Here is a 12,588-nt window from a genome sequence, read left to right on the forward strand (position 1 = left end):
TGGCTTCTTAGGTATTAATTATGGTTCTATCATAAAGTCTATTTTAAATATGTCTCTGTTATTTATTACGTTACTCTCAGAAACAGTAAGTTTTCAAATCATAGAGAAAAATCAAGTTAAACTGTACTGTGTATTGAATGCTTTTAAAAAATATTTTTTATATGTAATCACTCTTAATAAACAATAAGCAGTAACTAGATAAGAAAATACAGATTTTCTATTGGTACTCTCTGTTGAGTCCTTAAAATATTTTTTTTATTTAAATAAAAAATAGAGCTCTGGAATGTAGCCATCTCACTAATATAGTATAGCTCTATATAGGAATGTTTTGGGATCAGAAAAGCTGCTTTAGAGGCATAATTCCTTCAGTTTCATACATAATTTTTAAAATCCTATACAGTAACAAACATGATTTGTGAGGCAATACGATGCACTCCTTAACCTCTCAATAACTGGAGGCATCTGCTGTATGTATTCCACAAGTCCAGCTCACACTGATGAAGGAAGCATAATTACATTACAGGCAATCTCATCTAAGGTAATTGCAATTGTTGCCATCAATCCAATTAAAGAGGATAACCAGCTCTACTGAGTCAGAGCCACAAAGCTTTCTAACTAAGGCCAGGCTCTGGGATATGGGTGTGATTGAGGATTTTGAAAATTTTTATTTGTGAAAAACTGTTGCTTATGAAAATAGCTAACAATGTTGAGAGAGGGGTATAGTTGGGAGGGATTGAATATTGGTAGAATGTTTTTTTTCCATTTGCTAATAAATTTCTTATTTCTAAACACATAAGTCAGTGTAGATTCTCAACATCAGAGCTTTAGGCCACATAAGATCTTTATGGAAAGGTTAACAAAGCATTACAGCATCATAATGGTCCACTGTACCCATCTGGTGTCTCATTCTAAATTGGCCGTCCATCCCATTATTTCTTCAGAGACCTTCTGTCTTGTTCCACTTAAAGATACAGTGCACCATTTCCTGTCTTTGCATTCCATGGAAGGAAGTCAGCTTGAGTAGCACCTCCCTAGAAGCTCTTGCACTGGTTTATGTGGGGTCAGTGTGAGTGCCAATATGGTGTATCAGTAAAAATTACAGAGGCATAATGGCACGTGAAGATGATGCACATCTTAAAGACTTCACCTGTCTGTATGGTCCAGACCAGAATACAGGCATACCTCATTTTATTGTACTTTGCTTTACTGAACTTCACAAATACTGTGTTTTTAAAAAATTGAAGATGTATGGCAACCCTATGTCCAGCAAGTCTATCACTGCCATTTTTCCAACAGCATTTGCTTATGTCGTGTCTCAGTGTCACATTTTGGTAATTATCACAATATTTCAAACTTTTTCATTCTTAGTATATCTATTATAGTGATCTGTGATCAGTGATCTTGGATGTTATTATTGAAATTGTTTTAGAGCACCAAGAACTGCACCCATATAAGAGAGCAAACTTAATCGATAAATGTTGTGTGTGTTCTGACTGCCCCACTGACTGGCTTACCCCAGTCTCTCTCCCTTTCCTCCAGCCTCCCTATTCCCTGAGACACACAATGTTGAAATTAGGCCAGTTGGTAACCCTACAATGACCTCTAAGTGTTCAAGTGAAAGGAAGAGTTGCACATCTTTCACTTTAAATCAAAAGCTAGAAATGATTAAGCCTAGTGAAGAAAGCATGTCAAAAGCAGAGCTAGGCCAAAAGCAAGGCCTCTGATGCCAAACAGTTAGCCAAGTTATTAATCCAAAGGAAAAGTTCTTGAAGGAAATTAAAAGTGCTACTCCAGTGAATGATAAGAAAGTGAAACAGCCTCATTGCTGATATGGAGAAAGTTTTAGTGGTCTCGGTAGATCAAACCAGCCACAACATTCCCTTAAGCCGAAGCCTAATCTAGAGCAAGGCCCTAACTCTCTTCAATTCTATGAAGACTGAGAGGTGAAGAAGCTGCAGCAGAACAGTTTGAAGCTAGCAGAGGTTGTTTCATGAGGCTTAAGGTAAGAGGCCATCTTCATAACATTCAAACAATGTGAAGCAGCAAGTGCTGATGTAAAAGCTGCAGCAAGTTAATCCAGAAGATCTAGTTAAGATCATTAATGAAGGAGGTACACTAAGCAACCAACTTTCAATGTAAACATCCTTATATCAGAGGAAGTTGCGATCTGGGACTTTTATAGCTAGAGAGGAGAAGTCAGCGCTTGGCTTCAAAGCTTCAAGAGACAGGCTGACTCTCTTGTTAGGGGCTAATATATGGCTGGTGACTTTAGTTGAAGTCAGTGCTCATTTACCATTCTGAAAATCCTAGGGCCCTTAAGAATTATGCTAAATCTGCTCTGCCTGTGCCGTGTAAATGGAACAAAGCCTAGGTAAAAACACATTTGTTTGCAACATGGTTTACTGAATATTTTAGGCCCACTGTTGAGGCTGCTGCTCAGCAGAAAAGATTCCTTTCAAAATATTACTGCTCATTGACAATGCATCCAGTCACCCAGAGCTCTAATGGAGATGTACCACGAGATTTATGTTGTTCTTATGCCTGCTAACACAACATTCATTCTGCAGCCCATGGATCAAGGTAGTAATTCTGACTTTCAAGTCTTATTCTTTAAGAAATACATTTTGTAAGGCTATAACTGCCAGAGATAGTGATTCCTCTGATGAATCTGGGCAAAGTAAATTGAAAACCTCCTGGAAAGGATTCACTATTCTAAATGCCATTAAGAACATTCGTGATTCATGGGAAGAGGTCAAAATATGCACGTTAATAGGAGTTTGGAAGAAATTGATTCCAACCCACATGGATGACTTTGAGGGGTTCAAGACTTCAGTGGAGGAAGTAACTACAAATGTGGTGGAAATATCAAGAGAACAAGCATTAGAAGTGGAGCCTGAAGCTGTAAATGAATTGTTGCAATCTCATGATAAAACTTCAACAGATGAGGATTTGCTTCCTATGGATGAAGAAATAAAGTGGTTTCTTGAGATGGAATCTACCCCTAGTGAAGATTCTGTGAAGAGTGTTGAAATGACAACAAAGGATTTAGAATATTACATAAACTTAGTTGATAAAGCAATGACAGGGTTTGAGAGGATTGACTCCAACGTTGGAAAAAGTTCTGTGGTGGGTAAAATGCTATGAGACAACATTGCATGCAGCAGAGAAATTGTTCATGAAAAGAAGAATCAATTGATACTACAAATTTCATTGTCTTATTTCAAGAAATTGCTGCAGCCCCCACAGCCTTCAGCAACCACCTCCCTGATCAGTCAGCAGCCATCAACACCAAGGCAAAACCCTCACCAGCAAAAAGATATGGCTTGCTGAAGGCTCAGGTGATAGAAATTTTTATCAATAAAGTATTTTTAAATGAAGGTATGTACATTATTTTTTTAGACATAATACTATTGCACATTTAAGAGACTACACAGTATAGTGTAAACACAACTTTTACATCACTGAGAAACTAAAAAATTCATGTGACTCACTCTGTTGCAGTATCTACTTGATTGCAGTGGTCTCCATCTGAACTGGCAATATCTCCATGGTATGCCTGTGTGAGCCTTGGGTATAGGATTTAGAGAACAGGAAATGAGAATGATGTCACTCACTGTGTCTAAGATTTAGAAAGGGCCCAAAGAGGGATTGTATATGCCTGAATTGGATGATGTACTACTAGGTCAAGATACTGGTGTTTTCTTGGTGGTTATTTATGTATGAAGAGATGTAGGAGATAAACTTCTGAGTCAGGCGTGGGAGGGGAAAATTTGCTGTCTAATATCAATGGCCTGCTTGGTCACCACTCAGCATTCCTTTCCACACCCTGGCTTTTCTCTTCTATATCTGGAACCTTCCACCTGCCTTGATTATTTCCTTCTCATGTATTTTTCATGTTCTCCCTCAGCTATCCACACTCCTTATCACACTTGGAGGCCTCTTCTCTTTGTCCATGTAGATGCTTCCAATCCTACTTTAGAACTTAACCTTTTTCAGAGAACCAATTCACCTAGAAGTGGAAGAGGGGGCAGAGAAAGGACTTGGTAGAAGGGGAGCTGGGCCTAGTTCTATATTCCACTCCCAACCAGCCCTGTGATACTGAACAAGTCACCAAAGCTAGCTGAGGCCCAGTTTCCTCACCTGTAAAATGAAGTTGTTAACTTGTATCCTACTGACCTCATTGTAAAGAGTATCTCAAACAAAATTATAAATGTGGAAAAAGTTCTTCATAATATATAAAATTCCATACATATGTGAGGGATTATATATGCATAGATTTGTGGTTATTAAACCCAGTCCATTCCCAACATTTTATTCTGTGGATTCCCCCAGCTCTTGCAATTTAAATGGTACTTCTTACAATAACCTGCTTTTATCCCTTAGTATGTTGTTTCTGCATTTCTGTTTCCTGTTGAGTGTTTAAGAAGCCTGAAGGCTGCCACCTTGTTGCTTGCTTCTTTTCTTTCATTTAATTTGTTCTCTGACTCCCTGCCACAGGATGATTTGTTGAGGGATTGTGTAATGTTTGTTCTCTCCTTAGTTTTTCTCCCACCACTGCAAGCATATCACCCAGCTTGGGCTGGAAGAAAACATGCTGCAGTATCAAAATAAGCACGTAAAGGGCCAGTGTCGGAACTGAAGGCCAGAGGCCCTCCCTGATGCTTTGGCAATGATTAAGACCATGGCCAGATGCTGGGAGATGGGGAGGAGGAAGCCTCAATACCAACTGAGATTGGATTTCTTATCTGTCTGGTAAAATGGAAATCAGGCACCAAATTAACTTGATATTTTTAAAATGAAGAAATAGGATATTTCTTGCCCATCTGAGTTTGTGGACTAAAGCTTTACATAAAGAACTTCTCAAAATATAATTATTATTAAAGAACGTAATTTCTAAAAAGATTCTAGAACCCATCTGGTTGGAAAAAAAGTAAAGCATTGAGAAAAAAATAGAGCCTAGAAAGTCTTGATCTACTTAATTTCTTAGGAGTAGAGGTGGATACCCTTTCCACTGTTTGTTTAAAGATAACTAAACAAGAACGCTAATAATTTCAAGAAAACAATAGAAGAAAATAGTCTTGGAGAGCCACTGAAACTTGAAACTTGGTGGTAGTGAATTAGCTATTATGAGTATTTGTGATTTCTGCTAACAAATAATATACATTAAACATAGAATGTATGTTTTATTTGAAAATCTGAGGGTAATTTGTTGGATTCTTTCTTTTTTTCAAACTCTAGGATCCACCCTTGGTGGATTTTATGACAGGCACCTTAAAATGGAGTAGATATAAGGAAACATGGACTGTAATAATCATCTATTGCTGTGTAACAAATTACCCGGAAACTTAGCAGCTTACAGCAACACGCACATATTATCTCACATAGTTTCTGAGGGCTGGGAGTCTAGAAGCAGCTTGGATCAAGGTCTCACAAGGCTGCAGTCAAGGTGTGAGTCCTGCAGTCACTTCAACAGTGGCTCATTAACATGGCTGCTGGCCCCGGGGCCTCAATCCCTCACTACTAGGACTGTCCATAGATTACTTGAGTATCCTCAAGACTTTGCAGCTGACTTCCCCCAGAGTGAGTGATCTGAGAGAAAGAGAAAGTGAGAGAAAAAGAAAGACAGCAGCCTGAGAGATATTTTTTCTCATACCATCCAATTGGGTATCCAAAACTTCAATTCAATTCTGACAGCAACTCCTGGAGTTAGTGAAAGCTTCATAGTTATAGGACTCAGTCCCATAAAACTGTCTCTACTTCAGATCTCAAGCTACCCGTATTTCTGCCCATCCAGCTATAAATTCAGGGGTTCCCATGATCCCCCCCCTCAGGTTCAGTAATTTGCTAGAATGACTCACAGAACTGAAGAATGTGCTTTACTTACTATTACTCATTTATTAGAAAGGATACAACTCAGGAATAACCTAGTGGAAGAGATGCATTAGGAGAAAATATCCTGGGAGGGAGTGGCAGGGTATGGAACTTCCACACCCTTTCCAGGCACACCACCCTTGAAGCACACCAGTATACTCACAAACCCCATCCTTTATGCGTTTTTATGGAGATTGCATTTAGTAGGAATGATTGATTAACTTAATCATCAGCAATTAACTTAACCTCCATTCCCTCTCTCCCAGAGGTTGGGGCTTGGGGCTGAAAATTCTAAGCTTCTAATGAAGGCTTGTTCTTTCTCATGACCAGCCCCCATCCTGAAGCTATCTAGGGTCTGCCAAAGAGTCATCTCACTGGAACAAAAGACACTTCAGTCACCCATATCACTCAGGAAATTCTAAGGGTTTTAGAAGCTTTGTGCCAGGAACCAGGGACAAAAACCAAATACCTTTTATGATCTAGTTTCAGAAGTAACATACCATCACTTCTGCTGTTTTCTATTGGTCACACACACAACTCTGATAGAGCATGCAGGGAACTACACAGGGGCCTGTGTACCAAGAAGCAGGGATTCGGAAACCATGCTGGAGTCTAACATCACGTCTGCTGCAAGTTTTCTTCCTTTAGCTACAGATGTGTCAAAGAAATATGGTGTCCCCTTGACTGTGGTTTGAATTCGATCAAGAATGTGATTTCTTACCTAGAGATGATATAGTATCCATTGATTTTACTAACCTCTTGGTGGCCCTTGAACATGTGAGCTGTTGAAATAAGTCTGCTTGTGATCCTCACTAGAATTCTCAAGGCCTAACAATGGTCCATGTGTCCAGCTCAAGCTTCTGAGGGTAGCATCTGGCAATGGAAAGATCACTGGGCACAAACCTTGGAATCTGGGCTCTGGTACTCTTCTTGCTACTGAGTTGTGCCTTGACCTCAATTTTTCCATCTCTAAAATCTAAGAGTCAAGGGATGGCCTACATTGCACCATCTAGTGCTAAAATGTATGCATTTCTAAGATGGCTGGAAGAAAATTGCTTAAATCAAGTGATAAGGATTGCATCAGACGAGGTCAAGGGCATTGGAATATGTTTTGTTGATTTGAGGGGAATAAGATCTTATATTTCTTTTTCTAAAAGTATATTAAAATCACACATGGCTCCCCCCTGTCAGTCAATCACGTCCCCTAACTCACCCTCCAAATGGTATCTCTAGCATGACATTTTGGAATTGGCTGGTGTGGATGGATCACAGATCATCAAACTAACAAACAACCTTATACATTTGTCACAACCATTCCTACACTCTCAACTTAAAGCTCTAGGAACTGAGGCCCAGAAAGGTTAAGACGCTGCTGTAAGGCTGCAAAGCAAGATATTGACCTCAGCAGATTGTGTTAGAGAACACCTAAATCATTGTCTCTTTCTACATATTAAATATACTGAGCAGTTGAGCATTTTTCCTCTATTACCATAAGTAAATATCTGTTTATCTTTTACTTAAAACAAACAAACACACATGTCAAGAAGTAGAGCATTATTGGTTTCAAAGGGAAAGTGCCAATGTGTTTAAAAACATATTTTCATTGAACAGTACAGACTTGATTAAGAAGTACTTCCAGATTTTGTAAATCTTGCAAATGAGAACTCTTGTTCTTATGAGAAGCAGTTTCTTTGGAGAATCATGCAATATGGCCTTATAGTCTATTTATCTTGATGTGTTTGGTGTTGATGAAGCACTGGCAGGGGTTCTCTGGCATTTCTTAGAGGAGAGAGGAGCTGATGCTGGATGAGGAGTGAACGCAGTCAGGCAGAAGGCCTGGGGGAGAGGCCAGGCTTATGCTGGCCTTCTACGAAGCATTCCTCTGTCCACTTGTTTTCCTGTCTCTTCTCTTTGTCCCTTTCTTATCCCTTTTCAGGACTCTGTACTGTCTTTGTTATAACTGAGGTCATAATTTGGCCTCGGAGTGTAGTATACTCTCAGTTCTCAAGATTATTATTTAAAAGTTTCCAGCTTACATGTAAACAAAAATTCTTTTCTTTTTGCAGTCAAGATAATATTCTGGAATGGCTCATTTAGGTGCCAGATGGGCGTAGACTTGGATTCTTGGCCATTTCCTTAAACATTCATTATGGCAATTTACTTAGATGATTTAAAGGATGTCAAACTCTTCAATCCATAGATTATTGATTCATAAACTTCTCTTCCTGATGCTCTATCACTAGCAATTATCTTTCCTAGATTAATCTAATAACCTCATAATGACCAGGAACTAAACTAACTATATATATTAGGGTTGGTTTTACTTGTAGAGGAATTTTCAGCTGTAGATTTTAGCAATAGAATATGAACTTCCTCCTTAACCGCTTTTGGAAAGAGAAAACAGTTCTACAATACCTGATTTGCTAGATTTCCATTAAAATTGCAAAGTTACCAACTATTGTCTAGAAGGAAGGAGGCCACTTTTTTGTTTTCTCTCCATTATTCTCTTTTTTTTTAAACATCTTTATTGGAGTATAACTGTTTTACAATGATGCGTTAGTTTCTGCTTTACAACAAAGTGAATCAGTTATACATATACGTATGTTCCCATATCTCTTCCCTCTTGTGTCTCATTATTCTCTTAATAATTTATTTTCCCATAGTTAAATAACAGTGTGTCAAGAACTTATAAGCATCAAATAACTTCCTATATTTTGGTATGAACATCCATATTATTATTACCTATAAATGTATATTATTTACAAAGTAGAGATGTATAACTTATGTCAGATTTTCTTTGGATGCACACTCAACGAAATATATCCTGCAAAAATCAATATTTCACTTATCTGACGTATGTATATTTAAACCATCCTTTCAGCACCTTGTGTGTTTCTGGTATAATTAAATGATCATTTCTATGTTGAATTTTTTTCCCTTTGAAATCCATGGTAATCTCTAATAATTTCCTAAAGGAAAAACTATAAATTGATGAAAACAATGATAAACACATTTACTCCCAGAATTATTACAAAGCACTCTGCTTTTGTTTAGTCTGTATTCATATAGTTCACTGTGGTTCACACTTTCAAAAGAAAATTAGGCAAATAGTTAAGGATTTGATGTGTTCTTCCTATAGTCAGTAAACGCACATAAACACTAAATGCAACAGTTTAAAATTGTATTGTGAATTTTCACTGACGTTACACTTGAAATGTTTAAGTGCCTGCACTAGTTCTGCTGATTTGGATTGTGTAACACAGAAGAACGGAGTAGCCATAAGATTAGTGACTGTCCCTTATGCATCTCTGTTATCTGCACAGTCCATCACATAGAGCTTAAAAAATAAAACTTTAAATAAACAAAATTAAAAGGCATAGAGGGAGGGAGGGTGAGTGTATACCATACTCCAGCAGGAAAAACCATGTTGAGATACATATTTGGGGCATAATTCACTAGTTTATTGTTACCATCATATTCCTGTGTATACAGAGCTTGATCTAAAGTACAAATACCAGCTTAAAAACAAAACGCAGAAGCCCTTTTCAGAGCCCATTTTATCAGTCTCTTCCTATTTGAGTATGCATTAGCATAGCTGCCCCTCTGTTGACTAATGACTCTCTTAAATACTTGAAGGTAAATATGCAAGTCTTAATTGACCCCAAAGGAGGTCTTTGAAGTTCACTGCTTCTAAAACTTACTTAAAATTGAAGTCTTCCTGCACTAAAATGGCATATGTATGTGATATGTAAATCATAGGGCTTAACTAAATCTTAACACCCATAACCCCATTAACCTGGCTCAGCCCCCTACCCGCTCATGCAGGAACTCTGGTATGCTGTAAATTTCCCCCTTCCCAAGTCCTGCTGGGAGTTCCCAGGCAGCACCTCTCGTGTGCTCAGGAGCACCTTTCACAGCACATGTATTTACTTGAAGCTCCACCAGGGATTACCCCACCTCCCTCTACCTGCTGCTGCCCCTACTGCTTTCATGGCCCCAACTGCCTTTTACAATAGACATTGTACATTTGTTGTGTTCTGCCTAATGACCTTGTCTTTCTTGCTGCCCTGTCTGACCTGGTCATTATCTCCTAGTGGCTACTTGGAAAATATCCAGACTGTCCCATAGCCCACTGTTGAGTAAGAAGAATGGATTTCCTCTGTAGTTAAGAGAGGTCCTAAAGAAGTGTGGCTTGAACCCCAATGACTTAGTTTAGATTCTTTCCATTTTAGTTTCCAGTCCCCACTTTCCCCAGGACCTGGCTATGTTTCCAGGATTCTAGGTCAGAGACTGGAGTCAGAGACCCCACACCGTGGGCAGACTCCCTGCTTCTCACCGATACCCAAGACTTTTACATGAGTTAGAGCATCTCAGCTGAGTCCCTCCTCCATTAGGATGGGTTCTTCCCAGGAAAATATTTAGTGTTACTGCCAGCCTACCCCTACTAGACTTATACCGGGTCACCATGTAAGTTCAGCACCCATTCCAACAGTGGGTTCACCTTTAACCACGTCCCCCATCCCAAGAAAAACTTTGGGTTCCATATGAACAAATGTTTCTTGTATCTTCACTTACAGCATGATAAAGATTTGCAGACATGTCTGAACCTTAGCAGTGGGGAGTAACAGGCTGAGGCTCAAGCTACATCCCCTCCACAATGTACATTTACAGTTTTTTTTACTGATTTTATTTGAAAATTTTTCATAATCTGCTTCCTTCCTAGATTTATTATCTTATTCATAGTACAATATTTTATTCTTGGTACAGTTTTTCTTTCAGACTCTTAATAGCAATACCCTGTGCTGAAATATTAAAAAGGAAATTTTTTCAGCATTTACTTATTTTTCTGCTGCTAAAGAATATAGTTAATAAACTATAGAAATGCCTGATATGATTGTTTCCAATGTAGGGCGCAGAATGAAAGAAAGCAGGATGGGGAAAGGAAACAGATACACATATAGCTCACTTCAAAGTGGATTAAGTTATTTAAGGAATGACTTTATGTTATATGGCAGCTACAAAGATTTTAAAACAGCTAGATGTGTTCAGAGCATATGTCTTTATATGGCAAATGGCACACAGATGACTGAGGTTCTGTCGTCATTCCTTATGTATGCGGTACCTGAGTGAAAGCATATAAACCCCATCATAATGGAAGCAACAGCAAAGGCACCTGTGTCAAGGTTGCATATAATTGATTCACCTACCCACCACAACCTTCCTACACACACACACATATGCACAAACGCACACACACACACGCACACACACATACACACAGAGTACAGAACTTTGCTTCAGAATTTAAGATACCACAGTCTTTGCACTACTCTACATTTCAGCTGCAAGATAACTTCCCTTTTGTACGTCCTAAATATCTAACAGTAAAAAAATGATTCAACAATGACAATGGTATGTTTTTATGACAAAATTATATGTGTTAAATTATTTCGATAAGTTTTTAATGACATGGGAAAATATTCAAGCTCAAACATTGAAAAATCAAATTACAAAACTATATACAATGAACGTGTTTGTGTGCATGCATGTTTATACATATGAAATACATGACATGCTTATCATTAGGCTGATGTAATTACAGGAGATTTTTAAAGTATATTTTTCCTGTATGGTCTGTATTTTCTGTAGTGAGCATATATTAGATAAAAGAAAAATGGGATGCTACATAGGAAACTAAATCTTATAATAGAACAATGTTTACAGATAGTTAAGATGCATAGGTTATTGCAAAAGCCACAGTCCTGGAGTGCTAGGAAAAGCATTAAACAGTTTCTGAGAAAGGAAGGTTCATCCAATAAGAGTTCAGAAATCAATAGTCAAAAAGTTATGTTTTCAGAAGAGGCTGTGGTGTGGATTAAGCTCAGGTAAAGTAGCCACCTTTCAGGGGAGCCAGAGCAAGAAGGGGCATATGTGTAAGAGCTGCGTGCTAGTGGCATGAGGAAAGGGGGCAAGAATAAAGACGTAGGATGAAAACAGAGCGTGAGGGAACAAAGAGGAAATGAGGCTGAATAGGAAGCAGGGATGGGAGTTTCTGCCCTTAGCATTGTCCTCGGTTTAGGTAATCTTGTCTGTGGACCTGGAATTAGCTGGCTGAGAGTTGAAGCTGATTGTTAAGCATTGGAATGGAATGTTCTTAAGAGAATGTTACACTGAGTACCAATTTTATAACAAAACACTTCCCTTTATGCTGTCCTTGTGGCCGTATCATTGTCCCTTTTCATGTTTGGATTGGTAATAGACTCCTTTAAAGAACTGAAAGCAAATTGAATTATGGTGACCAAACCTCAAGGCTCACAGTGACTAAGACAGACCTTTCTACTGAGAAAACAAGCATTTTTGAAAATAAAATACATAAACAATGCGATCATCAGGTCTTGCCTACCTAAACAGAAGAAATTCAATGTATTTCTTCCTTTGGGGCAAAGTTAACACAATAAACTTTCACATTGGAGAATAATGCCCTTAAACATTCGTGTGGTATGAAAAGCTCTTGTCCAGAATGATTCCAGGAGGGCTATGCTTGTGGACACCTTGTATTCCTTTCCATGGCTATTACTTCTTTTCTTTAATTTCCCGGCTCTCTCTGCCCTTTCTCACTGTCTCCAGCAGCCCCCAAGCCCTCCTCATTTGCCCTTTGCATTGTGCCTGGTTTGGAAGCTTCTGGTTAGCACTGTGTCACAGAGCATGGGCCCTGGG

The 12,588-nt window shown here is 38.6% G+C and overlaps 1 protein-coding gene across 10 annotated transcripts in view; it reads left to right on the forward strand.

Annotated features, from left to right (window-relative positions):
* The window catches only part of SEMA6D (semaphorin 6D), a 607,719-nt gene that overhangs the window by 423,764 nt on the left and 171,367 nt on the right, over window positions 1-12,588 (forward strand). The gene's annotated exons all lie outside the window — the stretch shown is intronic.

Source organism: Kogia breviceps, chromosome 3 (genome assembly GCF_026419965.1).
Source record: "Kogia breviceps isolate mKogBre1 chromosome 3, mKogBre1 haplotype 1, whole genome shotgun sequence".
Taxonomy (NCBI): Eukaryota; Metazoa; Chordata; class Mammalia; order Artiodactyla; family Physeteridae; genus Kogia; species Kogia breviceps.